We start from the raw sequence: 21,212 nt of genomic DNA, 5'->3' as shown, positions 1-21,212 counted from the left end.
GGATGATATTGACCGAGCTCCCACCATCTACCAGGATCCTGCGTACATAATGATTAGCAATAAATAAAGTGACAATCAAACCATCGTGGTGAGGATCATGTATGCTTGATTTATCTTCTTCATCGAAGAAGATCCTTTTGTCAGTCGTCAAAGTGGTGGATATGACTTGTCATTCCCCATTATCCAACTTGGTTTCCTTGGCAAGTCTCTTAGCTGTGGAGAAGGAAGTTCCACATATGTCTGAGTCACCGGAAAAGAAGTTGATCACTTGAGCATCTGGTGGGGGGCGGAGTTGCTTTTTGAGGAACCTCTTCAGGATCCTGGATCCTTGACTTTTTTTTCCCAACAGTTCCTTAAAATGGCCCTTACTCAGGAGGTATCCAATTTCCCTCCTTAAACCAATGCAATTGTCCGTCATGTGGCCAAAGTCCTCATGGAAAGCACACCATTTGGATTTGTCTCTGAAGGTGGTTGACTTGTCGTTCTCTCGGGGCCACCTTGCCTTCTCCCCTAGATCCTTCATGGCACAAATCAAGCCATGGGTATCTACAGAGAAACAATATTTTGAGATGCTAGGGTAATCTTCATCATCATCTCCTTCTTCAACTGCTCGAACATTTTGATTGTTGAATTTGGAGTACGGCTTCGAGTTGTTGTTCTTGAACGAGAACCCTTGCTTCTTGTCGGAGGATTCTTGCTTTGTTTGACTCCCCAGATGATCCTGGATCCTCTTGTCATCTTCCAACCGTATGAATCTGAGTGCCCTGTTTCTGACTTCATCTAAGGTCCTGCAAGGAGTCATCACAAGATCATCATAAAAGGGGGAGCCCCTCTGAAGTCCTATCTTGAATGCTTCAACAGCAGTAGCCATGTCAAGATTAGGGATTTCCAGAGCTTCCCTACCAAACCTTGTAACAAAATCCCTAAGGGATTCATCACTAGGTTGGATAACTCGGTATAAATCACTAGTTAACTTCTTAAATTTCCTACTACAGGAAAATTGACTGTTGAATAAGTTAACTAAGTGCGAGAAAAAAGTAATTGAAAAGGGAGGAAGACTTAGCAGCCACTTTAATGCGGATCCTGTCAGTGTGGATCCGAAGCCCTTGCACAAATAAGCTTCTTTAAGTCTCTCGTGAATAGGATTGATCTCCATCATTTCCCTATATTGTGCAACGTGCTCCTCATGATCTATGGTCCCATCATAAGTCTTCATGTTGGGGGTTTGGAATCGCTTCGGGATTTTAGCATCATATATAGGTGGAGAAAATCTGGATAACTTGTGGCTTCCTTCTGGTATCTCGGGAATTGGACGGACCAACCCCGGTACACTGGATATCATATCCTTCAGCTTTTGTAGTTCCTTATCCATAGCTTGGTTGATACCTGTATCCTGCATGGAACCACGATTAGCATATAAGGATATGGGATCATAAAAGTTACCTCTTTGCTGGGTGAAGGTTGGCATCCCGGATGAGTAGCTGAGATACGAAGCATCCGCTACAGGGGTCGGTCCACCGGAAGCGATGGTCTGCATGGGGATTATATCTTCTTCATGGACCTCGGATGACATCTGATGTTGAACCCCTGAGGATCCTTGATCCTGGAAAAAGGATCTTTGACTGGGGTTGAAGGATCCTAATGGTTGAGAGTTGAAGGATCCTGGTTGAAGATACAGTCCTGAGGATCCTGGTTAAAGGATGGATGATCTTTGCAAGAAAGTTGGGGATCCTTGAGCTAGTTGACCCATGGACCCTGGTTGAAGGATAGATGATCCTTGCTGGAAGTATGAGGATACTTGAGTTTGCTGACCCATGGATCCTTGTTGAAGGATGGATGATCCTTGCTGGAAGATAGAGGATCCTTGAGTATGCTGACCCAGGGACCCTGGTTGAAGGATGGATGATCCTCGCTGAAGGATCGAGGATCCTTGAGTATGCTGACCCACGGATCCTAAAGTAGTGAAATCCAGCACCCTAGGCATCAAGTAGGATCCTCTGGTTGGTTTTGTTCTGTTGCTGCATGTATGCCTTAACCTGTGAAAACATAGCAGAAACATCACTGTTAGATTTGACCACCGGAGTGGCAGCAGTGGATTTTGAGCTCTGGAAGACTGGAATTTTTGTCTTGTTTCCAGCCGCGGTGGTCCTTGAAACTGCTGCTAGCGGAGGAGGCATCGGTGGTAAGATTCTTGATGAGAGAGGAACCGAAGATGGCATGGTTGATGAAGCAAAGGTTGATTGAGAGGCCATTGATGGTGATATGGGAATGAAAGGTTGAAAATTGATAAGAAATAATCTAGATTATAGCACCAATTGCCCCACGGTGGGCGCCAAATTGTTTTGGACAAAAATCACTCAAGGATAATGTATCCAAATTCGTAATTGTGAGGTCTAGTGCTATGATGATAATAATGAATATATAAACGAAATAACGATGAACACAAGGATTTGTTATGAGGAAAAGCCCTTGATATTAGTCGGATCGCCGGCACAAAAACCCCGGGTGATGACAACTCGTCGATCACCACTTTATTAATATAAAAAATGAGGATACAAGGTTGGAGATTATGATCAGTATTACAACGAAAGCTATGTGTGTGTGTGTGTTTATGCTACTGAATTCGTAGTGAGCAGAGTGTGTTCTTTCCTAACTGATCATAGCCTCTATTTATACATCAAAGATAATAACTCAATGGAGTTATAAATAATAAAGACTATTAACTAATAATCCCTAAAAATCCGCCATTGCCTTCAATATAATCGTAACAGCTACTTTTACCACGTGCTCCATCACTCAGGCTGCGAAATAGGGGGTAGACCATGTCTCTTAGCGGTTACATCTGTCAAACATAATATTGTACACAGGAAACAATCATTAGTAAATAATAAGTACTGAGGATCCTTGATCCGGACGGGATCTGACTAAGGATAACTGATCCAGAACATATGCCAGGATAACGTATCCATTGTGTCAAATTTCCGTGCACTAACAAGAACCTGCGAGAAAGACAAGAGAATATGGGGGAAAATTTACCTAGTTGCCAGAGAACTGGTCGCCGGAGAACTTGCCGTCGGGAAGGGTGGTTTGCAGGTGAACGTTGGAAAGGATTTACGAAGAGAAAGATGCCGGAGAGGGTGTATTCTTTGATATAATGTTTATCTAATAATAATAAAAATCCAAATTGTAAATATCGGTCGGATGTAGCAAATTGAAGAGCAAGTTGAGGTTGAACAAAGAGTGAAAGACTGGACAGAAGACGTGAGAAAAGATATTGTGTCAATTTTAGATATTCCAACGGAACACACAAATTTGTTAAAACTCATTGACGCGATCCAACGTCTTGTTATAGCCTATCTTTTTGAAGAAGAGATTGATCAAGCCTTGCAACATATTTATGACACATATGGTGATAACTGGAAGGGTGGAAGCCTTCTCTTTGGTTTCGTATCCTACGATAACAAGGCTTCTATATATGTATCGTGTGGTGAGTTTATAATTAAGCCTGGATTCATATAATATTAATCGTGAAATAAGAAGCTCATGATCTTATATATGAATAGAATCAGACATTTTTAATGAATACAAAGACGAAAACAGGATTTTTAAGGAATCTTTAACCAATGACGTCCATAACTTGTTTGAGCTGTATGAAGCGACATACTTAAGAGTGCATTGTGAAGTTGTACTAGAAGATGCTCTTGTTTTTACAACAACCCATCTTAACAAAATCGCAAAGGATCTTAACGAGACCAACACTACATTGTCTACCCATATACAAGAGGTTCTAAAGCAACCTATAAGAAAAAGGTTGCCAAGCCTAGAGGCTGTGCGTTACATTTGCTTCTACGAGCAACAAGATTTTCATAACTAGTCTTTACTTGAACTAGCCAAGTTAGCGTTCAACTTTCTTCAATCATTGAATAGGGAGGAGCTGAGCCAACTTTCCAGGTATACACGTATATCGCCTACACATCTTATTGATCGCTCTACTTACATTCGTGAATACATATCAAAATTACCTTGCATATATATTCTAGGCAACTTCCATTTCCTTTTAAACTATTATTGAAGATTTATAAAGGGAAAAAAAACATATACAGGCTTGTTCAAGCATCATCATCATGTGTGCTAATTTATTGTAGATGGTGGAAACATCTTGATGTCCCAAACAATATACCTTATACAAGAGATAGATTAGTTGAATGCTACTTTTGGGCACTTGCTCTATACTTTGAGCCAAAATACTCACATGCTAGAATTTTCTTAGCAAAAGTAACCTCGATGGCAATTGGCAACTATTCTTGATGATACTTATGATGTTTATGGTACTTACGAAGAACTTAATATCTTTACTGAAGCCATTCAAAGGTATTCGTGTGCACTATTTATCTAAATTATGTATAGAAACATAAAATTCGACTATTGAAACTAATCATGGAAGCCACTTGCCAGGTGGTCAATAACATGCATAGATATGCTTCCGAAATACATGAAATGGATATACCAAGAACTTCTTGATGTTTACAAGGAAATGGAAGAAATCATGGGGAGAGAGGCATATCGTCTTAACTATGACAAAGAATCCGTTAGTTTTTTGTCTTTCATTTGATGATCATACACACTGAAAGAATTGAAATTAAACAAAATGACATTGGTGAATGTTATTTTCCGTGTATTGGATAACTGAAAACATATCCTCTTATACAGAGAGATTACAATAAAAATGATAATGATAAAACTAACCAACTAATGATATTGTTATAAAAATTAATAACCGTCATATTCTCAAACAAAAAGTAAAATAATGACTAACAAACATAAATAAAGATATATAAGAATCAAACAGTTAAGTAATAACTACTATGCTAAAAACTAAAAAACTTTTGGTACATGTGACTATTATACAGATGAAAGAGATTATTAGAAGCTTTATGATGGAAGAGAAATGGGCTTATGAGGAATTAGATTGATATTGTTATTCAAATCATAAGGAAGAGATTACATCCAGATATATAAAGTAACTAAATACACTTAGCTACCCTCTACAATATAACAATTAATAACAATAAACCAATCTAGCCGACATAGTCTAATATTCCCCCCGCAAGTTCAGGGTGGTTCGCGATCTGTAACTTGGATCGCAAAAACTCAAACTTTTGAGACGACAAGGGCTTCGTAAAGATATCGGCTATTTGATCATCATTAGAAATGAATTTTTCATTGAGATGACCTTGAGTAACCTGTTCACGAACAAAATTATAATCAACCTCGATATGTTTGGTACGAGCATGAAACACCGGATTAGCAGTGAGATACGTGGCACCAAGATTGTCACACCAAAGTGTTGGTGCTTCACTATGTAAACCGAGCTCTCGAAGAAGAGACTTTAGCCAAGTTAATTCTGCAACAGTGTGTGCAATAGCCTTGTGCTCAGATTCAGTTGAGGAGCGAGAAACAATTCGTTGTTTGCGAGCAGACCAAAAGATAAGGTTTGAGCCCAAGTATATAGCAAATCCCCCCGTCGAGCGACGATCGATTGGACAACCAGCCCAGTTAGCATCAGAAAAGGCTTGTACATTAGTAGTCCAATGAGAGTCAGAGAATGCTTGTAGTTGATAGCCAGTATTGTGACGGAACCAAAGACCCATGTTCATTGTACCCTTTAAATAACGTAAAATGCGTTTGACAGCAGCCCAATGGTTTTCTGTTGGGGCGTGCATGAACTAACATACCCGATTAACCGCAAATGCAATATCTGGACGGGTAAGGGTCACAAACTGGGGAGCGCCAACAGTTTGTCTGTACCGAGAAGGATCGTCCAAAAGAGGACTATCATCAGGAAGCAAGAAATGACAAGTACCCATAGGAGTGGAAATAGGCTTGCAATCTGCTAGACCCGCCCGATGTAAAATGTCTCCAATATATTTTCGTTGGGAAAGAACTAAATCAGATTTCTTGTGAATGACTTCCACCCCCCAGAAAATAATGTAGTCGCCCCAAATCTTTAAGAGCAAATAGAGAATTGAGACGGGTAATAAGCTTGGTCACCGTTTCAGCATTGTTACCGGTGATGATGTCATCCACATAAACTAGGAGATACACCAATGAACCCTGTGAAGTGAGAATAAACAGTGATGGATTAGTCTTTGACTCATGGAACCCCAACTGATGAAGAGCATTTGATAATTTGTTAAACTAGGCACGGGGAGCCTGCTTGAGACCGTATAAAGATTTGTTCAAAAGAAAATATGATCTGGTTTGGTAGGATCAACAAACCTTGGTGGTTGGCGCATATATACGATTTCCTCAAAATCACCATGCAAAAAGGCAGTCTGAATATCCAGTTGTCGCAGGGACCATTTGTTTGTAACGGCTAATGATAAAATGGTCCAATTGAGGCAGGTTTGATAACTGGACTGAACGTCTCATGATAGTCCACACCGTGTTGTTGATGAAAGCCCTTCGCAACTAAGAAGGCTTTAAACCTGCTAATGTTCCCATTTTCATCCATTTTTAACCTGTAAACCCACTTGCAGTCAATGATATTAGCATTAGGTACAGGTGGCACAAGGGTCCACGTGCCATTTTTGTGTAGTGCGTCCAACTCTTCGGACATAGCATGGAGCCATTCATTATACTTGTTGGCAATTGTAAAACTATTTGGCTCAATGGGTAAGGAAGAGGTGGTTTTGGCTAGATAGGTAGCCGGATTATACCGATCAGGTTGTTTAGGATTCTGTCGGAGGTTGGGCGTTTGGGAACGAGCTGTTGTGGGTGGTGGGTTGTTGGAATGGTGGGTCGTGGATGATTGTTGGGCAGTGGGCTGTTCCGTATGTGTGTCGAGGGCTGGAGAGAGCTGAGCTGTAGGAGGTGGGGTTAGTTGGTTTTGTTGGGCTGTAACGGGTTCGTTAATGGGAGTAGGTTCAACATTGACTGGCTGATGGGGTGAGGATGGTTCATGGCGGTGGGTGTGTTTGATGTTGGTGAGTTAGGTTCATGTGGGAAATATGGAGGTGGGTTGGGAAATATAGAAATGTACGGGGAAGCGGGTGGTGGTCGGTTCTGCTGAGTAGGTTGGTTAGGGCATTGAGATGGAAGATGCCCAATGCTACATCGGTTGCAGTGACCGTATACGGTGCTTTGAGAGGAAGCCCATTGAAATTGTCAAGTACCACCATTATCTCTTGGACATGAAGTGAAGGAGCCACGAGAGTTTCCCCGAGAATAGCCACGGTTGCCACGAGAATTGCCACGATTCGTATTATAGGTGTGAGACCCAAAGTGGGCCTAGGGTCGTGGTGACAGGTTTGGGTTCAACTGGTAACCCATTTGGGAGGCCATAAGTTGTATATTTTGGAGTTGTTGTTGCAACTGGTCAAGGTTTGGTGGAGTTGGCAGGAGACCAGGGGCAACCGTAACCGAGGAGTTTGAGGCTGCAGCAAGTAAGGCTTGCGGGTTGTTTTGCACAAGTTTAGTGACCACATAATCATGATCAGATAATAGTGAGTAGATTTCGTGAAAAGAGACAGGTGGTAGGCGGCCCAACAGGGTTCCTTTCAGGCCATTGTATTCTTCTCGTAACCCTGCAAGAGTGAGCATAACAAGTTCTTTATCTTTCATCGGTTATCCGATGTTAGCAAGTGTGGTTGCATATTCTTGTACTCTGCAAAGATAGTCAGCTGGTTTTTCGTCCCCCTTCATAGTGATGCGGAGTAGTTGACTTTTGAGGGTGAATTCATGAGAAGCAGTGACGGGTGCGTAAGCCCGTTCCAGGGATAGCCATACTTCACGGGATGTTTTTCCTTGAACATGCTGATACGATTCTTCAGAAACAGTTGAGATGATCAAGGTGCGGATATGAGCATCGTTTGAAATCCAGGGAACGTAGCTGGGATTGTCAGTAGTTGCAGCTTCAACACTAACCTTTTGTTCTGGACACATAATTGTTGGAATTACGTATGCCCGAGACACATATTTATATTAATGTGGCTAACTGTGTTTAATCCAAGTCGGGTCATACCCAATAACAAGCTAGACAACACCAAATGTATTCTTTTAATGATTTGATCATTTAAACGAATACCGAACACTACGTGTTTAGAAAATTGGTTTTCTAAACAAACACACTTGAGGATTTAAATAAATTATCTGGATAATTTGTTTATATAAATTAATTATTTAATTGGTTAAATAATTACATAAATGTATGTGCATTTTATAAAAATGAGTTTTATAAAATAAATGGAGATGGAGATGTTTTAATTGTTAAAACAAAACAAAAAAAAAAAAAAAAAAATAAATAAATAACATCAAAACCGGCCACCCATGTGGGGTGGTGGTTTTACCCAATAAAATCCCTTGTCTCCATGTGATGAATTTATTATTTATCTCCACATCCAAGACATGCAAAAGTAATCTTTCATTTTGAATTTTCAAGTGTGTTGAATCAAGTTACAATCTCTCTCTCTTTCTCTCTAAAACCCACGGCCAAAGTGGGCAGATTTTAGGGGTTTTGTTGAGCTTGTTCAAGTGTTCTAATCCTAGCAATTAATTGGTGTTGTTGCTACAAAGCTTGGGGTATACTAGCTTGAGGGTTTCTACCTTGCAACCTTGCCATTTCGAGTCATCATCTTCTTCATTCACCTACATCTTCTTCTAAAGGTAGAAAAGGTATATTTACATTTGTGAGCATATTGTTCTTGTAATATTGATCCTTGTTCTTTGGGTTTTGATTTTAACATAATGGTATGTTCATAACAAGATTTAAAATCTAAGCTTCCATTGCGTTTTCTAGTTAAATGTGGTTAACTTGACTTTGATAAACTTGTATAAAACCCAACAATGGCATCAAGAGCCGGTTACAAGGACTTATGCTCCTTGCATGTTCATAGATTTCGGGTTTTTCATGGGTGAAAAAGGGGTCCGAAATTTTGGTGGATTTTACCCCTCATGGTTTTGTAAGATCTTGACATGCATGCAAAGATCTTAGGAAACCATTACTAACATTTGGATGTTGAAAATATCAAAATTGCAAAAATTTTGGGGGGGGGGGGTTGAGCCGTAGCCTTCTTTGGGGGGGGGGGGGCTGCCCTTTTTTTTTGATGTATTTAGGCATTGGTTGCTTAGGTTGCATGCTTAGAACATTTGGTATGTTTGATTGTGTCATAACCGAAACCTAGACCTTGGATGTGTTGATTGTTGTTTGTGTATGTTGATTATGTTTATTATTCAATATGGTTGTAATAATTCATAATCTTAGGCTTGTGTAATTTATTTATTCATAAATTGGTTTGTAATAAATAGATTAGTTGCATTCCTTTTTTTAGAAAAATATGTATTAGGATACATTTTGTAAAAATTGAAGATGCAAGAATTGGTGGATTTGGGCCTTGGACCGAAATTTTGGGCTTGTTGGGCCTCACCGGCCCATCATGGGATTCAAGCCCATTAGGCCCATAAATTTCACTCTTGGGCCCAAGAAGACTTTTGGAAGTTTGGAGCCCATTTACAAGCCCAACAAGAACACAACAACTTTGAAAGGATACTTGAAGCATTTGGATGCAAGATCAAGTGGGAGTCAACATTCCATCCTTGTGTCATGTTTTGTCCCTTAGGTGTGACTTATGACCTATACTTGTTTCGGCTAACAAGTATGGTCAAACTTAGCGGTTCTCGGTTATGACTATATTTTGCATGTATGCTTGGTTGTTTGTTTTACTTTATGTAATGTGTGGTTGATAGATATTAGGATATCCAAACCGTCACATAGGAACGACAACAAGCATAAAACGGGTTCTAATATATATTTGGTAATATCGCGTCAATTAGTTTAATTAAATGGATTTATTAAAACTAAGCGATTACTCACATATAATAAAATTGGTTTTATTATAACTAGAACCTTGAAAATTGGTTTTCAAAATCGCCATATTACTAAATGCATGTTAGGATATGGCATAATGTTTTTCAAACTAGAATATTGGAAAACTTAAAAATCTTTTTTTCATAATTACCAAGGAAACAAGTCTAACACCATCCTTTTGTAAGACACTTAACGTATTAGGAAACTTTAAATGGGATAAAGGTCACCTAACCATTTTAGAGCAAACTAATATACTTAAGGTAATATTAACATATTTGTGGGATAAAGGTCACCTAACCACTTGTATGTTAATCTTACATGTTTTTACAAGTAGGACGACTTGAATTGGAAACCATGTGATAAAGGTCACCTAAGCATGGGGTCCAATGGTGTTGATGGGATAAACATGCCAACACGAAATAAGGATTTCGAATGGTCCCATACCTCTAGAAGTTGCAAAGGGTTGCAATCGTCAAGGTTGACTACCTTGTTAAATCAAATAACGGGATAAAGGTCACCTAACCGAAATTTGATTTATCGTTGGATTCTAGAATTTAATTATTATTTTAAAATTTGGAATAAAAGGGTATTAATAATTAAATTGTTTATAATACTAAATAAAACTTTGTTAAAATTTTGTAGATGGCCGCTAACAATGCAAACACCTCTACCCATAACACCCGTAACCTATCCTTAAGAACCATCCTTGAAAAGGATCGTCTAAACCATAATAACTTTATGGATTGGTATCGCAACTTGAGAATAGTTCTCAAGCAAGAAGAGATATCATATGTCTTAGACGATCCCATTCCCGACGAGCCTAACGTGGAAGATGAGGAGGCTTATTACGATTGGGTCAAGTACACCAAAGATTCGGTGCAAGCCTCTTGCCTCATGTTGGGAACTATGATTCCCGAAATCCAAAAGGATTTCGAGCATCATGGGGCATACGACATGATAACTCAATTGAAGGAAATGTTCCTTCAACAAGCTAGAGCGGAACGTTTCGAAACGGTTCGAGCGTTTCATGCATGTCGTATGGAGGAAACCCAAAGCGTCTCATCTTATGTCCTAAAGATGAAAAGCTACATTGAAAAACTTCGTAGGTTGAATTGTCCCGTCTCTAATGAGTTGGCTACGGATTTGATCCTCAACTCTTTGACCAAAAGGTTTGAAACCTTTGTCATGAACTATAACATGAATGGGTGGGACAAAAGCATTGGAGAGCTTCACGCAATGCTAAGAACGGCCGAAGCGGGAATGGGTAAAAGGGTTTTACCCGTTCTAACAATCAATGAAGGCAAAAAGGGACATAACTCCAAACCCAAAGCAAGTGTTGCTAAGGGCAAGGGCCACGTCCAAGGAAAGGGAAAGAGGAAAGCCATTACGCCCTACAAACCGAAGGAAAAGAAGCAAAAGGTTGCGACGCAAGATCCATGCTTTGAGTGTGGAGAGATAGGTCATTGGAAAAGAAATTGTCCGACCTATCTCAAAGCGTTAAAAGATAAGAGGGATGCGGAGCAAACCTCAGGTACTATCTTTACTATATATGTTGAACTAAATGTTATTTCTTCAAATACATGGGTACTTGATACCGGATGTGGAACTCACATTTGCAATTTGTTGCAGGGGTTCAAAAGAAATAAACAACTCAACAAAGGGGACATTAGTCTCTTTATGGGCAATGGAGCAAGAGTTGAAGTCCAAGCTCAAGGAGACTACTTGTTAAAGCTTCCAAGTGGTTTGGAAGTAATTTTGAAGAATGTTTTGTATGCTCCTAAGTTAAGGAGAAACATTATTTCCGTGTCCCTTTTGAAACAATGTGGCTTTGATTTTAAATTTATGGATTATGATATTCATGTTTTGATGAATGGCATATTTTATTTTAAAGCTATACCCATGAATGGTATATATGAAATAGATCAAAGTGGTATGTCACATAGTAGTTCAATGTATAATGTCAACACCAAGAAACTCAAGAAGGACTTGGGTGATCCCTATCTTTGGCATTGTCGCCTTGGACATATAAGCAAGAATCGCATGCAAACTCTTCGCAAGAGTGGTATTCTAGAAACCAATGAGTTTGATTCATTTGATGTATGTGAATCTTGTTTACAAGGCAAAATGACAAAGCAACCCTTTAATAAGACTTTTGAAAGGTCAAAAGAATTATTGGGTATCATACATTCGGATGTATGTGGTCCTTTTAGACCAATGACTAGGAATGGTGAAAGATACTTCATTACCTTTATTGACGATTATAGTCGATATGGTTATGTGTACTTAATGAAACACAAAGATGAAGCTTTTGAAATGTTCAAAGACTTCAAAACTGAAGTAGAAAGACAACTTAAGACAACAATCAAAGTACTTCGTAGTGATAGAGGAGGTGAATACCTAAGTGGTGTTTTTCAAGATCATCTTAAGAGTTGTGGAATTATTTCACAACTTACTCCACCTGGAACACCACAACATAATGGTGTGTCTGAAAGGAGAAATCGTACCCTATTAGATATGGTTCGATCGATGATGGCTAGAAGCACTTTACCTCTATCATTTTGGGGCTATGCTTTACTTTCCGCTGTTCGCATATTGAATATGGCTCCAACCAAGAAAGTAGAGAAGACACCTTTTGAAATATGGCATGGAAAGGCTCCATCGCTATCATTCTTAAAAGTTTGGGGTTGTGAAACTTATGTAAAGCAATACACCCCAAACAAATTAGAAGTCCGATCCACTAAGTGTATCTTTATTGGTTACCCTAAAGATGATATAGGATATTACTTTTACGATCCTAGTGAGCAAAATGTTATTATTGCTCGAAAGGGTAAGTTCTTGGAAACTAAGTTCCTTAAGGAAGGAACTAATAGTAGAACAGTGAAATTTGATGAGGATCAAGAATCACAAGATGATACACAATTGGTTGATACTAGCACTCAACAAGAGGTTGTTGAAAGTGATCAAGTGGTTGATCAAAACACACAAAACGTTCGCAGATCTGGTAGAGTTAGCAATCCACCCGAAAGATATGGATTTTTTGTAGAAGGTTGCTACGTGGTAGATTCGGATGAACCAACCACATACCGTGATGCAATGTCCAAGAATGATTGTGACAAATGGCTTGAAGCCATGAACGTTGAGATGCAATCCATGTATGACAACCAAGTTTGGGAATTGGTTGAACCACCACTTAACACCAAAGCTGTTGGAAGTAAGTGGGTTTTCAAAAGAAAAACGGATATGCATGGAAACTTGGATACTTATAAAGCAAGACTTGTAGCTAAAGGTTTCACTCAAACTCAAGGGGTTGATTATGATGAAACTTTTTCGCCTGTGGCAATGCTAAAGTCTATTAGGATATTATTTGCCATAGCCGCACATTATGATTATGAAATTTGGCAAATGGATGTCAAGACCGCTTTCCTAAATGGATATCTTGAGGAAGATGTCTATATGGTTCAGCCTGAGGGTTTTGTCGATCCGAAACATCCTAAAAAGGTATGCAAGTTAAAGAAATCAATCTATGGATTGAAACAAGCATCTAGAACTTGGAATCATCGTTTTGATGAAGAAATCAAAAATTTTGGATTCATCAAGAACGCTGATGAGGCTTGTGTGTATAAAAAGGCTAGTGGGAGTATAATTACCTTCTTAGTATTGTATGTCGATGACATTCTACTATTTGGAAATGACATTCCAACCATGGAAAGCGTTAAGGCTTGGCTTGGAAGTAGATTTTCCATCAAGGATCTTGGTGAAGCTGCCTATATTTTGGGAATAAAGATCTATAGGGATAGGTCAAGGCGCTTGATAGGTTTGAACCAAAGTACATACATTGATAAAATCTTGAAAAGGTTCAAGATGGAAAACTCCAAGAAAGGTTTTGTACCTATTCAAAGAGGGACCATATTGAGTTCAGCTCAATGTCCAAGCTCAAAGGGTGAGCAAGACATGATGAAACAAATCCCATATGCTTCTGCTATAGGATCCATCATGTATGCGATGATATGTACTAGACCGGATGTGTCATGCGCTTTGAGCATGACAAGCAGATACCAACAGAATCCAGGAGACAGTCATTGGATGGCTGTTAAGAGCATATTGAAATACCTTAGGAGAACTAAGGATATGTTTCTGATATATGGATCTGGTGAGGAGGAACTCGCTATAAAAGGTTACACGGATGCGAGCTTCCAAACTGATCGAGATGATTCTCGATCACAATCTGGGTATGTGTTCACTCTTAATGGAGGAGCTGTCTCTTGGAAGAGCTCAAAACAGGAAGTGGTAGCATTGTCCACTACAGAATCAGAATACATCGCCGCTTCATTGGCAGCTCAAGAAGCTGCATGGTTGAAGAAATTCATTACCGATCTAGGGGTGGTCTCTTCCATTCAAGACCCCCTAGAAATCTTTTGTGACAACGAGGGTGCGATTGCACAAATCAAGGAACCTCGTTCGCACCAAAAGACAAGGCACATAGAGCGGAGATTCAACTACATAAGGGATGAAGTTGAAAAGGGAAAGATATGTATTCGCAAAGTTGGAACTGATCAAAATCTTGCGGATCCATTCACGAAGCTCCTAGAAAGACCTAAACATGAGCGTCATGCGAGTGGCTTAGGACTTCGATATTCTAGTAATTGGATTTGATCTATTTTGTATTAAAGTTTAAAAGACTTTTGTAATTTAACTCTTTTATATGATTATGGAATCTTGAGTTAAATTCTAATTTTGCATGTTTAATCCATGAATAAGTTATCTTATTCTAAAAGTCCGTAGTCGATCACATTTGTGGGAACAAATATGAAGCAAGACTATTATGAACTAGGTTTGGTGGATATTCATAAGAAATGAATATGGAGCATAGGTTTGCTGCCAAAGTTCATAGATATTTATGGGATACAAATATTGGACTGACCCGCTCTCAATATTACTACATGGAGTCGATTGACTTGATCATTAGTAATCTTGAGTAAAGGAGAATTTCATATTATCCTTAGACCTGAGATGTATATTGGGTCTTGATTTTCACCGAGTATTACACTTTGACTCTCCCCTTCGCTATTCGTAAAAGATGGTACATAAGGATGAGCTCGGGTGGAGTATAAAGTGATAGTGAGAGGCGTATACAGTCAAGACGGAATTTGTTCCTCTTATGTGTTGAGAGTTTAGATGTCTAAGGCCTGATAAAGTTGAATTGTAAAGAGAATGATCACCTATGTCTCTTAGATCCAACATGACATCTAGTAACAAAGGGATATAATGATAGATTCACCTAAATCATATCAAGTAAGGGACTTGAAGGGATGATGTTATTGAATGGCACTTCGTCAAACACATTAGGGGTGGTGAACTGTTGTTAGGCGGTATTCACCACTTGCATTAATTTTCTATGTATCTCGTACAAGTGGGAGATTGTTGGAATTACGTATGCCCGAGACACATATTTATATTAATGTGGCTAACTGTGTTTAATCCAAGTCGGGTCATACCCAATAACAAGCTAGACAACACCAAATGTATTCTTTTAATGATTTGATCATTTAAACGAATACCGAACACTACGTGTTTAGAAAATTGGTTTTCTAAACAAACACACTTGAGGATTTAAATAAATTATCTGGATAATTTGTTTATATAAATTAATTATTTAATTGGTTAAATAATTACATAAATGTATGTGCATTTTATAAAAATGAGTTTTATAAAATAAATGGAGATGGAGATGTTTTAATTGTTAAAACAAAACAAAAAAAAAAAAAAATAAATAAATAAATAACATCAAAACCGGCCACCCATGTGGGGTGGTGGTTTTACCCAATAAAATCCCTTGTCTCCATGTGATGAATTTATTATTTATCTCCACATCCAAGACATGCAAAAGTAATCTTTCATTTTGAATTTTCAAGTGTGTTGAATCAAGTTACAATCTCTCTCTCTTTCTCTCTAAAACCCACGGCCAAAGTGGGCAGATTTTAGGGGTTTTGTTGAGCTTGTTCAAGTGTTCTAATCCTAGCAATTAATTGGTGTTGTTGCTACAAAGCTTGGGGTATACTAGCTTGAGGGTTTCTACCTTGCAACCTTGCCATTTCGAGTCATCATCTTCTTCATTCACCTACATCTTCTTCTAAAGGTAGAAAAGGTATATTTACATTTGTGAGCATATTGTTCTTGTAATATTGATCCTTGTTCTTTGGGTTTTGATTTTAACATAATGGTATGTTCATAACAAGATTTAAAATCTAAGCTTCCGTTGCGTTTTCTAGTTAAATGTGGTTAACTTGACTTTGATAAACTTGTATAAAACCCAACAATAATTGTTCCGTCAACATAACCAAAAAGGTTATGTGATGTCAAGAAAGATTCGATCATGGATCTCCAGTAACCATAGTTGGTAGGCTTGAGAGTAAAGGCGAATTTGTGTGAGTTGTGGGTGGTCTTTTCTTGGTTTGAGAAAGTAAGGATGGCTGCCATTGAAGAAAAGAAAAATAAAAAACTGGCCAGAGGTAGAGGCAGACTGTAGAGGGTAGGCGGCAGAAGGTTGATTAGGGTTAGAGAGAAAGTAGGATCTGATTTGGCTCTGGTACCAAATTAGATTGATATTGTTATTCAAAACATAATGAAGAGATTACATCCCGATATATAGAGTAACTAAATACACTTAGCTACCCTCTACAATATAACAATTAATAAAAATAAACCAATCTAGCCGACATAGTCTAATATGAGGGGTATGCACCAACATTAAAGGAGCACATGTCACTTAAAATAGTGACAAGCGGATGTTACATGCTTATAGCCACATGTTTTGTTGGCACGGGTGATACGGTGATGGACGAGACGCTCAAATGGGTTCTCACGCATCCTCCTCTTATCAAAGTTTCAGGTGTAATTGGTATACTCATGGATGATCTTTGCTCCCGAAAGGTTAATTCATCGAACTTCTTTATTCACTATACGTACTAAACAATTTGTTTGTTGTTGGTTAATGTCGTTTTTACAAACAAAAATATTGGAATATAGTAAACCAGGTCCGTGATCTCGATACTAAAACCTTCAATACTATATTCCAATAATAAATACCTGTCGGTTTTTATGAAATCTAGCGCATTTGGAATAGTGGTGGATCCAGATATCTTTCTTGATCGATATATGGACATTAATCGCTTGGTGTTTATACATCTGTCATGTTCGTCTGAGATGCTAGCTATGTATTACTTTACTAAAAGTGCAGGAAGAGAAAGAAAGAAAGAATGTCGCATCTACTGTTGATTGTTACATGAAGCAATATGATGTCACAAGGAGTATGCCCGCAACGTATTTAAAAATCAAATTGAAGACGCATGGAAAGATTTCACCCAAGAAACCTTCGCGTGTAAAAATGTTCCAATGCCTCTAAAAATTTGTGTCATCAACTTGGGACGGATTGCCGATGCTTTATATTAGGGATAAGATCGGGACCGTACCGGTACCGACCGGTCCCGGTCCCGGTCCCGAAATTCATAAATTCTTGGTACCGGTACCGAAATACTCGGTTCGGTACCGGTATCGGTACGGTACCGGGATTAAAGGTAAAAATTCGGGAAATACCGGACCCGTCCCGTACGTCCCGTACCGGTACCGAAAATTAAAACTTTGGTACCGATTGGTAGATAAAGTTTATATAAAAGAAAAGATACTTTTTCGCTTCCGGGAGAAGAAATAATAGGCCACATAAAATCTTTCCTTATTCATGGACTTTCTGTCTCTTTGTCATCTTGGTAGATAATGGTTTAGGTTTGGGCGTTTGGCAATCTTAATAATGAGTAACGTCATCTCAAGTTTTCTATTATTGTGAAACTTCTAGCTAGTTCATTACAAATAATTTGTCAATTAAGTTAGTTAATAATGTGTATTAGCCATTTCTACATGCATGCCTTCATGTTTTATATTAAGAACCGAGAACGCAATTATAAACCGCAACAAACTTAATCAATTATAAATAAAGTTGTCCCCTCTTTTAAAAAAGGTGTCCACGTTTCTATAACGTCGTCATTCTCTTTTATAAACCGTAACAAATGTAATCGATATCGAGTGAATTAACGTCGACTTGTCGTCACAGTGCTCGGACTTTACCGACCAATAAACGTCATTGTACTTATCATAAACTATTTGAGTGTACCAGGCGTATACTGGTTTATTTTTTGTGTTTTGTACTAGTACCATAACGAGTAAACAAGTAACCGATACCAACTGACCCTGTGTAGCTTTAATAATAACTTGCATGTTTGTCGCTATTGTTTTGGGCGTTCATAGATTTAATTTTTGGATTTAGTATTGATGCCGTTACGAACTTAACTAAATCTGACATAATTTGCGGAATTACATCGTCACAACGCGGGGGTTAAAATTTTTTATTTTATTTATTTTTTACAGTTTTCTCATATATACATACCATTTAGTTTACATATCGTCAGTTTGTTTTTAAATTTTTGTTATTTTAATTTTTTACGTGTCGTTTGGCCCCCGCAATGAGCATGATTTTCTTTTCTTTTCGTTCACTGAGGTGTTTTTTTGTTATAAATATGTTTGTTTTGGTTTTCTTTACAATGTTAATTAATTTGTTGTATAATTTGGACATTGACGAATTTATTTTTTAGTTTAGTTTCGGTGTCGTAACCCAATATCCATTGAATTCGTGTCGACTTGTATTAACATGCAGATTTTACTAACCGATTACACCTCATTTTAAATATATTGTTTTATCACAAGTCTACAGGTACCAATACTATTTTGCACGTTTACTGTTTTGGGTTTATATCTTTATACCATTTAAAGCCTAATTATACCGACCGAATAAGTAATGCTACAGGTTTTAATACCTGCTTGTTATATGAGATTTGGAGATCCTACACCGGTGAGTCACGTCTCCGGCCAACCACACGTGTCTTATCTTTTTTTTTGAATGTCACTATATGTTAGGTCGATCACCACGTTGTTGCCACGCTTTCCATCACTCACCAATTTCATGCGACAAGTGTGAAAAACAACAAACGAAATTCGGTCTATTTAGACGTCTGTTTTTCTCGCCATCTCATTTTCTAACAACATTTATCTTTCGGCTGCCTACTATCACCGTTTTGCCGGTCAAACTCGTTGCATCTCTGGCAAACTCTTGAACAAGATGAAGTAAGTGAGTGCCTTCATTATTTTTGTTTTTAAATAGTCAATATGCTGTCAAGTATTATTAATCAGAAAAATAATTTTTTTTATTGTTTTTACATGGTAATACTTCAAATTTGTAAAATAACAATAAGTAAATAAATAAATAAAAAGGAAAAAAAGTATAAACTCATATAAGATTACGTTCTAATTATAAAATTTATGGCAATTTTCATTTTTGTTTAGATATTAGACCATGAGTAATCATAAAGCCTCATCCCAGGCATTATGCGACACGTGACGTCCAGTCAGATTTATGGTTTTATACAAAAATATTGTGTAGTCATAAAGTCTCCATAAAGTCATAACTTTATTATTTTATTTTTTATTTTGCCTTCCAACCCCGTTATGTACAAAACGCCAAAAAAAAGCCACAATGCCGACGGGGGGCGTGCCCCGACGTTTTAGCCCATAATGCCGCCCATAACATGCCACTGTTATGCCACTACGGGTGGCTTAGAATAAAATAAAAGTAAACCAATGTAACTTATTTTAAAAAAACGTACATTCACAGAAAATAAAATAAAAATAAAAATAATAATAATAATAATAATAATAATAATAATAAATTAATGATAAATTGCTAAAATAGGTTAGTCTGTGAATCCATGTGGAATTAGTGGACCATAACATGGTCCATTAAGCTAAACGAGGTCACATTTACAAATCAAGTCAGTTAGTTTTTTCAAGCCCAAATCCACGATTTTCATGTTAGCCTCTTGGGTTTTCATGTCATGCCGTTGGGTTTTCATGTCATGCTGAAAAATCACACCCTATATGTTTCTGTCAACTCTTGAATCGGGCATGTCCTAATATGAAAGTCTTTGGTTGTAACACATTCACTGTGATCAATAAAATAAAAGAAAAGAACACATTAATTTGTTGCCTACTAAAAATAAAAGTAGTTATGTCGTGAGGTATACTTTGATATCTCTTGGACCGTCTGTAGTCGATGGCGTTTTGCCGTTTTGAATTACATTTGGAGGTAAGCGTTTTGAAAATAACTTGAGGCCAGCTTGAATTTTGAGGGTTATGTGAGAGAGTGGTGGCGAGAGGGGGAGGAGAGATGCATTTTGGGAGCACTTTCTCATTACATCCACTTTTTGCAAAATGTCTAAAAACTGACTAGGCGTCACATGTCGTAATATGTCTGAATATGCCTAATTTTGACGACACATGGTCTTAACTCTATCTAAACACCATATCATCTACTTATCCCTTCTTTCACTCCAGTCATCCAAGAAAATGGTTTAACTATCCTAACCTCTCCTCATTCATTTTGTTCATACTTTTAATTTTAAACATTTAATTTAAATTCAAGAATAAATATACCATTAATTTCTTAAGACATTTAAAATAAACATTGATGATCAAACTAAAAGACAGTTTAAAAGCATAATATAATAAAAAATTAAAGCCAATAAAATTTAATAAATTAGAAAAATATAAATAAGAAAAAAAAACACTAAAAGACCACCCACCATCGCCGATTAACGGTACCTGCCGCTTTTGACCGAGAAACCGATTCCGCGCTAAGAAGAACCCTACAACAATTGCTATTCAATCATCAACAACAATCTGAAATCAATCTCCAGAATTTTTTTTCATCTTTTCTAGTTGGATACATTTAGAGAGAGAGAGAGAGAGAGAGTAGATGCAGGGGAGAAGGGAGATAAGTAACGGCCTTAACGCTGGGGCCGGAGTGGTCGTTAAAGGCGGTGAAATGTCCATGTCATGGAATACTTTCAAGCTTCTAGCACTGTTTCGACCTAAGTTTTGTATCAACCTACTTCCTATCAAAACCCTAAAAGACCAGTTTGAAATTCGTCGTCATTAGGTTCTTTGTAACGTAGGACCATTGAGAGTAGATCTTTTAAACTTTGGGACCTTCAGTGGATAAACTCGGATTGGATTATTATTAGCCAGTAGTCTTTTGTTATGATTATTAAATCCAATAAGCCCAAATTAATTACAACAACAAAAGTTAAATTTTTGTATCCTATTCTCCTGCGAATCTTTGTGATATTTCAAATTTCAGAAATTTATGAAGAGGTGTGATAAATGGATGACAATGACAATCAACTCTACAAATGGTGTTTAACTCTCCTCTATATGTGCTAAGTGAAAACATTTCAATTTCATC

General features: G+C 37.8%; 1 pseudogene; it reads left to right on the top strand.

Moving 5' to 3' along the window:
- The first annotated feature begins 245 nt into the window (after nt 1-245).
- On the top strand, nt 246-17,632 carry LOC143551790 (beta-caryophyllene synthase-like; annotated as a pseudogene).
- Nucleotides 17,633-21,212: the final 3,580 nt, after the last annotated feature.

Source organism: Bidens hawaiensis, unplaced genomic scaffold (assembly GCF_021521415.1).
Source record: "Bidens hawaiensis isolate Kalapana, Puna unplaced genomic scaffold, B.hawaiensis_p1.1 tig00016566_1, whole genome shotgun sequence".
NCBI lineage: Eukaryota > Viridiplantae > Streptophyta > Magnoliopsida > Asterales > Asteraceae > Bidens > Bidens hawaiensis.
The sequence above is the reverse complement of the archived record's forward strand: the minus strand, read 5'-3'. Positions and strand labels throughout refer to the sequence as shown.